The sequence below is a fragment of the Euprymna scolopes genome, unplaced genomic scaffold (assembly GCF_053919585.1).
Source record: "Euprymna scolopes isolate OS-2025 unplaced genomic scaffold, ASM5391958v1 sca77, whole genome shotgun sequence".
NCBI classification, from domain to species: domain Eukaryota; kingdom Metazoa; phylum Mollusca; class Cephalopoda; order Sepiida; family Sepiolidae; genus Euprymna; species Euprymna scolopes.
The window spans coordinates 81,113-91,320 of NW_027633846.1; the positions used below are offsets into that span (position 1 = coordinate 81,113).

The 10,208-nt window shown below is 34.8% G+C and overlaps 1 pseudogene; it reads right to left on the reverse strand.

Annotated features, from left to right (window-relative positions):
* Positions 1-9,891: 9,891 nt before the first annotated feature.
* LOC145276235 (5S ribosomal RNA) lies at positions 9,892-10,008 on the reverse strand (annotated as a pseudogene).
* Positions 10,009-10,208: the final 200 nt, after the last annotated feature.

Genomic DNA, 10,208 nt, shown 5'->3' on the forward strand with positions numbered 1-10,208 from the left:
CACAATACCTTTTCTGTTGAATAACATAACACGAAGACGCAGATACAAAAAGATGATGATATTCGTTTATTCTATTTTCGACTGGTCAATGGCTTTGCATCAAGGAATTCAAGTCTTTACATGATTCTTTCTTCTTCCATCCGCTTCCAAGGTTCCATGTTAGCTGTCTCTGACTCCTCTTTTCTCCCCTGACTAACCGACCGACTGCCTAAAGCTCTCTATATTGAGAACTCATGACGTCATTGCATGACTAAACACGTGCATATCATTGTTCCTCACGTTTCTACAAACCCGACTCTCTAACCTAATTTTTAATGAACCCATTTTACAAACATTTTCCATTGTCCGTTTTTAAATTCCTTATTTTAATTTCATTTTTTTAAGAGAAACAAAATTACATCATTACATTCCTTTTTCAATAAACAGATATCTAACTATTTTATGTGAACTAAACAATCGTAATTCTACATTCCATTTTCAATAACATTCTGTATTTATTTTAACTTATAATCCTTTTTTATCCTTTCTAGAATGCCTCTTGGAGAGCTGGATTTTCTCCACATTAAGAACTGACCTTATGTCTAGCTCTGCCCTTGAGGGGAGGAAAATAAATAGGAAGCTTGGTGGGGAGGTGGGTTGCAAGATGATTTTTCCTAGTAGATTTAAATTTCTGCATGTTGGTACGATTAGAGCAATGAAGCAAGGAAGGAGTTCTAAAAGCAAATAATACAGGGTAAGAGGTAGAAAACTTCCCAGCATCTAGAGACCTCGACAGTAAAAGGATGGGATTTTGTAGCTAGTTGTGTCGGTTAAGATTCTTAAATGGACGAATAAATTAAATCGTAACAAGCAAGGATGTAATCTATTATATTATTTGTATGTATAGCTAAAACTTAAAAAATACACAACAAACTCCTACAAAGTTGGTATTATTTTAAGCAACGTGATTCCGGAAAAATATCTACAATTTAGGAAAAAGATTCATTATTTTTTGGGGGGAGGGTGGTATTTATATCATTTAATGTTATCAAGAATCAAACACGATTTTTAATGTTATCATATATTGATATCGCCCAGGGATTGAGTCAACATTTTTCAACCTTAAACACGCCAACTCTGGAGTTAACTTTTTTTAAAACTATTGTAATTTCTCTATAAATAAAGCGATGGATAGGAGAAGCTTAGTTTTAATAGTGCTCTGGAGGCATCTTTAATTTTATCTAGACCTTTCAGTAGTGCTCTTAAGGCTTCCTATTTTTCTTTTTTTCTTTTACTCCTTGAAAAAAGAGCAACCTTACACTATCCTATTTTTTTTTACCTTTTACGTAAAAAAGGAAAGACAACACTATTTTACATCGTCTATTTAAATTTTTCGTGATCGAAGGAAACGCCGGGTAGCCTTACTAGTTAATACTAAGAATAAACGCCTGCCAGTTTAGATATTCATGTGATCAACTTAGCAATTGTATTTGGATTTGTCACAACTCTAGGCTGGTTGGGTGTACTTCGTTTCATAAATACTGTTGCGGCCTATGAATTGACCCCAGCCACTGAATTCTAATCTATTGTGGACATTTATACATTAATAATATTTGGGAAAGGCATGAAACCAAAAATTGAATTAAACTATGTGTAACATAGGATGAATGTTTTTTTTTTGTTGTTTTTTTTTTTATCTCAACAAATTGTTCATCATTCATATTGACAGGAACAGCTGTTCGTCTCTCGTCAAACAACTCGGGAAAACTGATCGGTCTGTAGTGAGACGAAAACTTATAAGCAAATATTTTTCTATGGAAATGGAAAGTATTTCTCCTAAAAGCAAGGCTTAAATAACTTTATAAGGATAGGAGCAAATTCTGATGACAAATTCTTCAAGACAATGGTTGGCATCATTGAATAGGGAAAAATGTTTTTTAACATGAAATTAAACGTCAATAAACGACACTGTTTTTTCACGAACCTAATAGTAAAGGTGGTCGCTGTGGTGATGTAGCAGTTGAAGTTTCCATGTTATTCTATCTTCTGTTTATTGAAGAAAAATCTAGCTTTTATGCCTTCAGAAGGAATTAAAATGGCATTGTTTTAAAAAAATTTTTTGTAAATTGCGAGAAATGCATCTCATATAATTTTTTTTATAAGAAAGAAAGGTAGTTTGCTTGAAGCATTGCTGGTAAATTAATCTGGAAGAGAATGAGAAGGCTAAAGCAATGCAGGGAACTGGATATTAAAATGATGTGACGTATGGACAAACGAAAAAGAATCTTGTAGAGTTTGTTTTTACATCTTCATATATCCACTTATTTTCCAGATCAATCACAAACACAAAACTGTAAAATAGACACAGTGTTTGAGATAACTGGGGTGATAAGTTTTCGATATTTCGAGAATATAATCTCTTTTCTCAGAACGAAAGGGATCAAAAGAAATGCCGTTAAAAATAATAAAAAGAAGAGGAAATGGAAAAATATTGTAGAACCGGAACTGGAAATGTTATTTATTTTTTTTTCAAACGAATGTATGCGCAGAGAAACATGCGCAGAAACAGTTTTAAGCATTTGGATTTTTACTACAGAGTAAATTTCGTTAGCTACAACATCTGTGTTATTTGTAGAAGAAATCAGAAATTTATATAATCTCTATTATATAAAAGTCACTTTGTGTGTGTGTGTGTGTGTGTGTGTGTGTGTGTGTGTGTGTGTGTGTGTGTGTACGAGTTCCTTCCTCATAGGTTCCAAAACGGCTGAGCTTATCCTTTGCAAATTTCATACAAAGGTAATTATTGTGTCTGGCAGTGTTCTTAGGTATGTGTTGTACAGAAATTCTTTGATAAGTATAAAAAATCGGAAAAATCCGGTCGTAAATTTTTTTTTTTTCATGTAGATAAAAAGGAATTTTTGCAAGGGAATTTTTATAGGTTACACGGGTAAGTGAACTAATGAAATCTTAGCAAATTATTTCTTAAAAAAAAAATTGACATCTGGAGATATAGCTTAGTGGTAGAGCATTCGATTATAGATCGAATGGTCCCCTGTTCAAGCTTTGGTGTACCTCGCCATTTTATTTTAATTTTTTGCTTATTAATGAGTTCAATTTACAATAAAAGAAAAGATACCATTTAAAATCGCCGCGAATCATTTTTTTCTTTTGTATATTGTAAAAGTGACTTTTTCTTTTGTATATTGTAAAAGTGACTTTTTCTTTTGTATATTGTAAAAGTGACTTTTCCAGAGCATTCATCGTCAATATCAAATATCAATAGAGGATTGATTCTATAATAATACATACGCGATCTTTATAAATTAAAATATCATGTTTAAGCATATTGTACGGCCGGGTAACACCGGGTGTCCAGCTAGTCTGTATATGTAAGCCAGTGTTCAAACGTTTCCCAAAAGTTTATACGTATATTCTGGCGTGTTGTTATTTTTTTTTATTATTATTATTTCATAGACGAATAATATTCTAAATTTTAAGGAAATGAATCGCTGTTAAACTGTAAAATAAATGTAAATAAACATTGTTATAGACAATGTGGATGCTTTTATTCAATTTTTAAAATCCAATTTCTAACTTGTTTTAGCTGATTTTGTTTTCTTTGTTTTTCTGTCTCTACTATTAATGCTTTCGACTGTCATGATAACCATCGGGCATTTTAGTCTTTTCTTGTGCACGTCGTGACGACTAAAAGCAGTAAGTCATGACATCATTTCTATCATTCAAACTCCTGCCACCATCTTTGTAGTCATGCTTACCAAGTTTATGCTTTTTTTATGTGTGCCATTTTTCTTCAGTTTGCTTTTTGGAGGACCTCTTTTTAGCGGGTTTCCAACTTGGAAAGAAGACTTTGAGAAAGAGCCTGCCATAGAGAAACATTTTAGTTAAACCTTTTCATATTTCATATTTGTTGGAGACGCCCCTCCATGGGATTAATGAACTACCTCATGACGTTACTTCCTCTGTTGACGTCATTTCCGGTAACAAGTACCGGTGCCCTGCAGTCAGAGTTTGGTACGCGGCTAAGCAGGCCGTGTGCAAAAACGCCCAGCAGTCGAGGAATGGTATTGCTCAACCCGTCTTGCTTGCAATATATATGAATGCATGTTTGTTTCTAAGAGTTCTGTGTTCCTTTGGTTTTTTTTTTTTTTTTTTTACCATTTAACGCCATAACAGTATTCAAACGAGAATAAGAGAGATGTTAACTGATAATCACGAACAAGATAACGAATTTAAAAGCATAAATTCACAAGATATCTACAGTAGCGTCCAAAACTAAGGGACATAATTTTAAAACCTAATATTTGTTAGAAATAACAACTGTGAAAAGCTGAAACTTTGACAACTGCATATTCCTATTTTGAAAATAAATCATTGTTATAATCCTTTGCAAATGATTCAAATTTTAGTATGTCAATATGGATGATAACGACTATCAGTTTTTCACATTTGTTATTTCTAACAAATATTAGGTTTTAAAACTTTGTCCCTTAGTTTTGGACGCTACTCTATATATTAATATGATAGCGTATGTGTTATTTTGTGTGTCACGCTTAAATTTTTTTTTTTCAAAATGAATGTTGTTTAATTGTTATGACCTTCCATTTCTTGTAATAAATTATTTTATCAAGAATTCTTTATAAGTTTTGGTTTCGGTTTTGATTATAGCTGATGCACCCAAGTCACATACACACATATATATGTATTAAATCACAACTTTATAATATGTAAGAATCGATAGAGAATTGACTCTATAACAATATTTACAAAATCTGCATAAATGAAAATATATTTAAGCGTATTTTACGCCGGGCGTCCCTGCTAGCTTAGATAAATACTTTTGTAGTTTTAACAAAAAATCTACAATAATATCAAGGCGTCTCCATTTACGCTGAACATCCACAGAATGCCAACGTCAATATATTACATAGGAAAGAGTCCACTGTGGAATTTCCACAGGTCCTGCTAGTTTTAATAGATGTTTAAAATGGAATATACTGTTTTTGTTCATATTTCTATCGTCCTTGTAGAACAAGAGGGTTTCATTAGCTCAGATATCGAAGAAGTTTGAATCGATAATTTAAGAGCTGTGTAACGTGGCTGTTACTTTTAACTGTGTCGTTACATTTCAAACCTCTCGGACGCACAGGTTGTCTTGTACCATCGCAAAGGAACAAACAAATACAACAGGAAAGAAAAAAATTCGACTCGGCATTTTCTTTTTTTTTTTTTTTTCAATTGCAAATGAAATGCATTTCATTATTTTTCCAAAGCCTTTTTGCACACACCTGCTTTTTAAAAGTCTCTGCCTTCGCCACCTCATGCTGGCGCTATCGAGAGCTTTCTCAGCCTCGTATTTACACGTCCATCTTCCCTTCTTCTCTCTTTCTAACCACGTGATGTATTTTTCTTTCCTTTTCTTGTGACGCAAGCTCGGACACACTTGCTAATTTGCATACGTGCTTTAAAGACTGCTGCTGCTAATATTTTTGGTAGCCAGCTATTCTCCGACTTCTGTTAATTTTCTCACTCATACCCATACGTGCTCTGTTATAGCTGTGGATTTTCCATAGACTGAAAATCGTGACCAAGGCTTCTCCACTCAATCATACAACTTATATTTGATTAAAAGTTATTTATAAGTGTCGATGTTCATTTGTTTTCATTGTAGAAAGAAAGTTCAGTGAGAAAAGTTAGGATTTAAATGAATTAGTCTATAGATATTTTTGCTAAGCAGACGACAATGTGAAAGCATTAATGCGTTGTATGTATGTGTGTGTGTTAATGTCAGAGTGCATATGCTTATGAGTCTGTGTGTATATTTGAGTTGAGAAATGCTTCTCTCAACACCCAACTGGGCGAGGGAAGCTTCTTTTTTTTTTACATTGAGGTCACCACTTATCAAGGCCCGGAAGCGACTCGGGGACAAGAGTTATTGTGTGTACAGCAATCAATGGGATAGTGTCGTAGTAATCGTTAGTATTGGAGATCTGATAAAGTGTCTTACTTAAGGGAGTGTTTCATCAGGAATTTGTTTATGTTGGACTTTAAGACATCCACGTTGTAGTCAGGTGGGAAACAGGCAAACGGAAGAGAATGTTCCACAAGCGTGCAGTTCTAAGAAAGAAGCTTTGTTCATGGAATCTACGTTTTGATTTAGGCACAGATAGAGAGTGGGGAAAATTACTGACAGTGGTTTCAGCTGGACGGGTGTTTATCGTGAAAGATTGGCGAGGGGGGACCAGGGATTGGAGCTCAGCTAGGACAAGGTAGATGTGAGCTCTTCCGTGGATCTTGACTCAAATAGTTATTGAAGGAAAAAAAAATTCTCCCTTTTTATGCATTTGGGGGGGATTGAAAACAGCAATTTTGATAAATTCAAAGAAATGCCTTTTATTTGATTAGAATGTTTTTTTTTTATTTGTTTTTATTAATCTAGTCAAGTGTATGCGCAGACACATATGCGCGGAAACCATTTTAAGCATTTTCACTTTGGACACCGAAGAGTAAACTTTGTTAGCTATAACTTTTTTGGTGATTTTTTTTTTTACTTTAACTACAACTCAACACTCTTTTAAATTGACGATTTGTACAGGTTTTGGCGTATGCTGAAAACGAATATCACATGCGAATTTGGAGCAGACAAGTAGTTTTCTGGATATTAAGACATTTTTTCAATATATTAATAAATGTCAGTGGCGTTCGCCATTTTTAACATAAGGAGGATGGGGTATATTGTAACACACACGCGCATTAGTATTTGTTCAGTTGGGGGAAAAAAGTGAAATCATAATGGATTACATTGGATAATAAAGATCTTAATATCCAGAAAACTTCTTTTCTGTCCCAAATTTAAATGTGGTATTTGTTGTCAGCATACGCGAAAACCTTTAAAACGTAAACTTAACGGCGAATGCTGAGTTGCAGTTAAAGTAAAAAAAAAAATCTATATATTAAATTTTTTGTACAGAATGACAACCTGCCACCTACAAATGACAAAAATATAAAATTGTTAATAGAATCAACAATCTTTCATGGAATCCAACTATATTTCGTATAAATAAGCTTCAATCTATGCCTGACTCCAAATCTGTCATGAATGTCTAATGGCACACAAAACAGAAACAAACAAGTGAAGCATGCATGGTCCCCCGTGCGTGCACAGTGAAAGAGACATAAAAAATGACTAAGTTCAGCATTTGCCCCCGCCCCCCATTTAGCCCTAAAAGTCCCCAGGGGACGTCAAATCCTGGTGAAAATGAACCAAGTATGCAGTTTTAGGCCTTAACATATGTAAAGTTGAGTTCTGCACCATGCAAAAACAGAAATGACTAAGTCTATCATTTGCCCCCCCCCCCACCGTTTAGCCTTCCAAATCCCCAAGGCCCTAACATATTTAAATTTAAGTTCAGCACCATACAAAACTGCTAAATAGACATACGCAGAAAATTTTGAACAAATATGCTACAATTGTTTTTATTAGCCCTAAAAGAGACCCTGGGTCTCACCCAAGAGTTATCGCTAAATATAGACAAAAACAAATTATATAGAAATCAGTTAGTTGGATTTATTTGCTTCCCCACGAAAGCGAATTAGGCACAAGGCCGTTTTTAATGTGGGGTAAAAACCAGCTCCCCTAAAAGTAGGCAAAAAGGGGGCACTCTGGTTACCAAAAATAATAATTGTCCAAGTATAGAGGGTTTCCCCTCCATTGACTGGTACAAATTATCTTAAGTGCAGCATCTGCAGAACAGATGGTATTTATTTGCTCCCCCACCGGGCAAATTAGGCACAAGGCCGATTTTTTATGTGAGGAGTGAAGGGAGGGGGAAGGGAAAAAGGGGACCAGCTCCCGAGAGGTGGGAAATGGGAGCTGGTTAAAGGTCAGGCATGTGGGGTTGCCCCCACATCTGGTCTTTGCTAGTCATAGCTTGCAGTATCTGCCGGAACAGATACTACACTTTGATCCCGGCCCGAAGGCCAAGAGCAACAGAAAAAAAGCAAGCCTCTTTTGTTACAAATTTTCAGAAAGTTTTATAAAAATCCAAAGCATCAATTCTTTTTTAATAAGCACGAAAGTGTCAATTTTAGCCATTTTAACCCGAAAGGCACCCCTAGGTGGGGGGGGGCAACCGAAATTTCCCCGGAAAATCCGTTCTGTTATATTTTACTTGTATTATATTTGTGCAAAATTTTTTTAAATTCCAAGGCGTAGTTATTGAGAAAAGTACAGACAAACGAACGGACCAGGGTGAATTCACAGGTCCACTCTCCTTTTGTCGGGGGACCAAAAAGAAAACTCCTCCTTGTTGAAATAGATTGAAGGTGTGGAGACGTACGTGAGTTGCTATTTGCAACTCCCCTAAATACTTTACATCGGTTCATCTGGTAATATTTTTAATTGCTAATTTTTGTGTAACGGCACGGAGTTTATATATATATAAAAATGACTACTTCATTTAATCACATAAATTAATATACGAAAGTATTGATTTATGCGTAAGCTTAAAGTATTTACTTCAACAGTGCTCAATACGTAGGTAGAGCTAGGTAGTAAGTTATAAAATATATATGGCCATTAAGCTACACAAAATATTCCATGTGGATTAAACACTAAATATTCTGTGTAGCTTAATTGCCATATATATTTTATAACTTACTACTTACTATATATATATATATATATATACGAGCAAACAGTTAATAAAATATGTTAAAAAACACTTTGAAATGAGTTAAAAACATATTTAATCTGAAAAGCAAACACTAGATAAGTGGATAGTCCTTAATCCGCGGAGTTTCGAAGGAATACTTTCCTTTTCATCAGAGGGTATTAATTAGCAAAATGCGGGATCGGATTTTGCATGCAAAAGTATTTGATGAAACAACAAGTCAAAGATCTTACTTGAAAACAAAAAAAGTGAAGCAGAGGGAATATGGTGAAGAAAAAGGTGATTACACATGAATGGATAGTCTGGTGGAAGATCAATAATCCAGTGACGGTAAAATTCAAATATATAGCTTCAAGAAAGTTAATTGTACCCCTCTACATACGAGCTACTTTATTAAGGAAATATTCGAAACGCCAGATGACATCCGAGCAAAGATCTTGACCTACATACGAGAGAAAATCTAAGTTACCAGAGTTTCCAGATGCTACCGCTGTGGCCGAGTGAAGACCTCCCTCCATCAGCTCGTCCCAGTTAGCACGTATGTTTCCCACCATAAGTTAAGTGCGTACATATCGTCAAGTCTGTCGTGCTTCCTCACTCGTCCTGCAACTCTCTCCCTCACTCCTCCATCCCCACACATTCACCTCCGTTAGCCGCCGTCTTCCTCCATAGTAAAAGTTAATAATAAACTCACATTTTATTTCCTTAATATCATCTTATTACTTTACTATTATGTTTAATTTAATTTGAATGTGTCTGTAGTAATCAGGAAGATGTGTTTCAAACTAGCAGTTCAGCCCGGCTTTTTTTTTTTTGTATTGTTCATAAATTTATGTGCATGCAGGCAGGCTCCTTCAGTCTTAGACAGACTATAAATACTCACGAATGGTTGCTTGTGCGGGAAATTTTTGTGGCAGGAGGTGCGCAATCTCCAACCACACCTCTCCTGGGATAACATTGTTCCTATTTACAATGCCTCCCCACGGGACAGAGATAGACACCAGGGTCGTTTTTTAACGTGGAGAAAAGGAACAAAACAAAAAATAGTCTCAGACGTGAAGGGTTTCTCCTCCACTGACAAAGAACAAGAAATTGAAGTGCAGCATCTGAAGAACAGATACTACACTGTGATCTTGTCCTGAAGGCAAAATTGTTAAATACCAGTTACAAGTGAAGTGCATGTAGAGGATGACTGGAAACAAAGGCCGAGATAAGCAGAGAGCATATATAGCGCCTAGAATTCCCACATTGTCACCCATCTGATACTAACCAGGCTCAACGTTGCTTAACTTCGGTGATCTGATGAGAACCGGTGTGTCAACGTGATTATGCCATACAATATATATTAAAAGGTATATATATAGATATATATATATTAACCATATAAATATATTAAAAGGTATATATATATCAATATATATATTAACCATAATAATATATTAAAAGATATATATATAAATATATATTAAAAGGTATATATAGATATATATATATAGATATATATATATATTAAAAGGTATATATATATATATAGATATA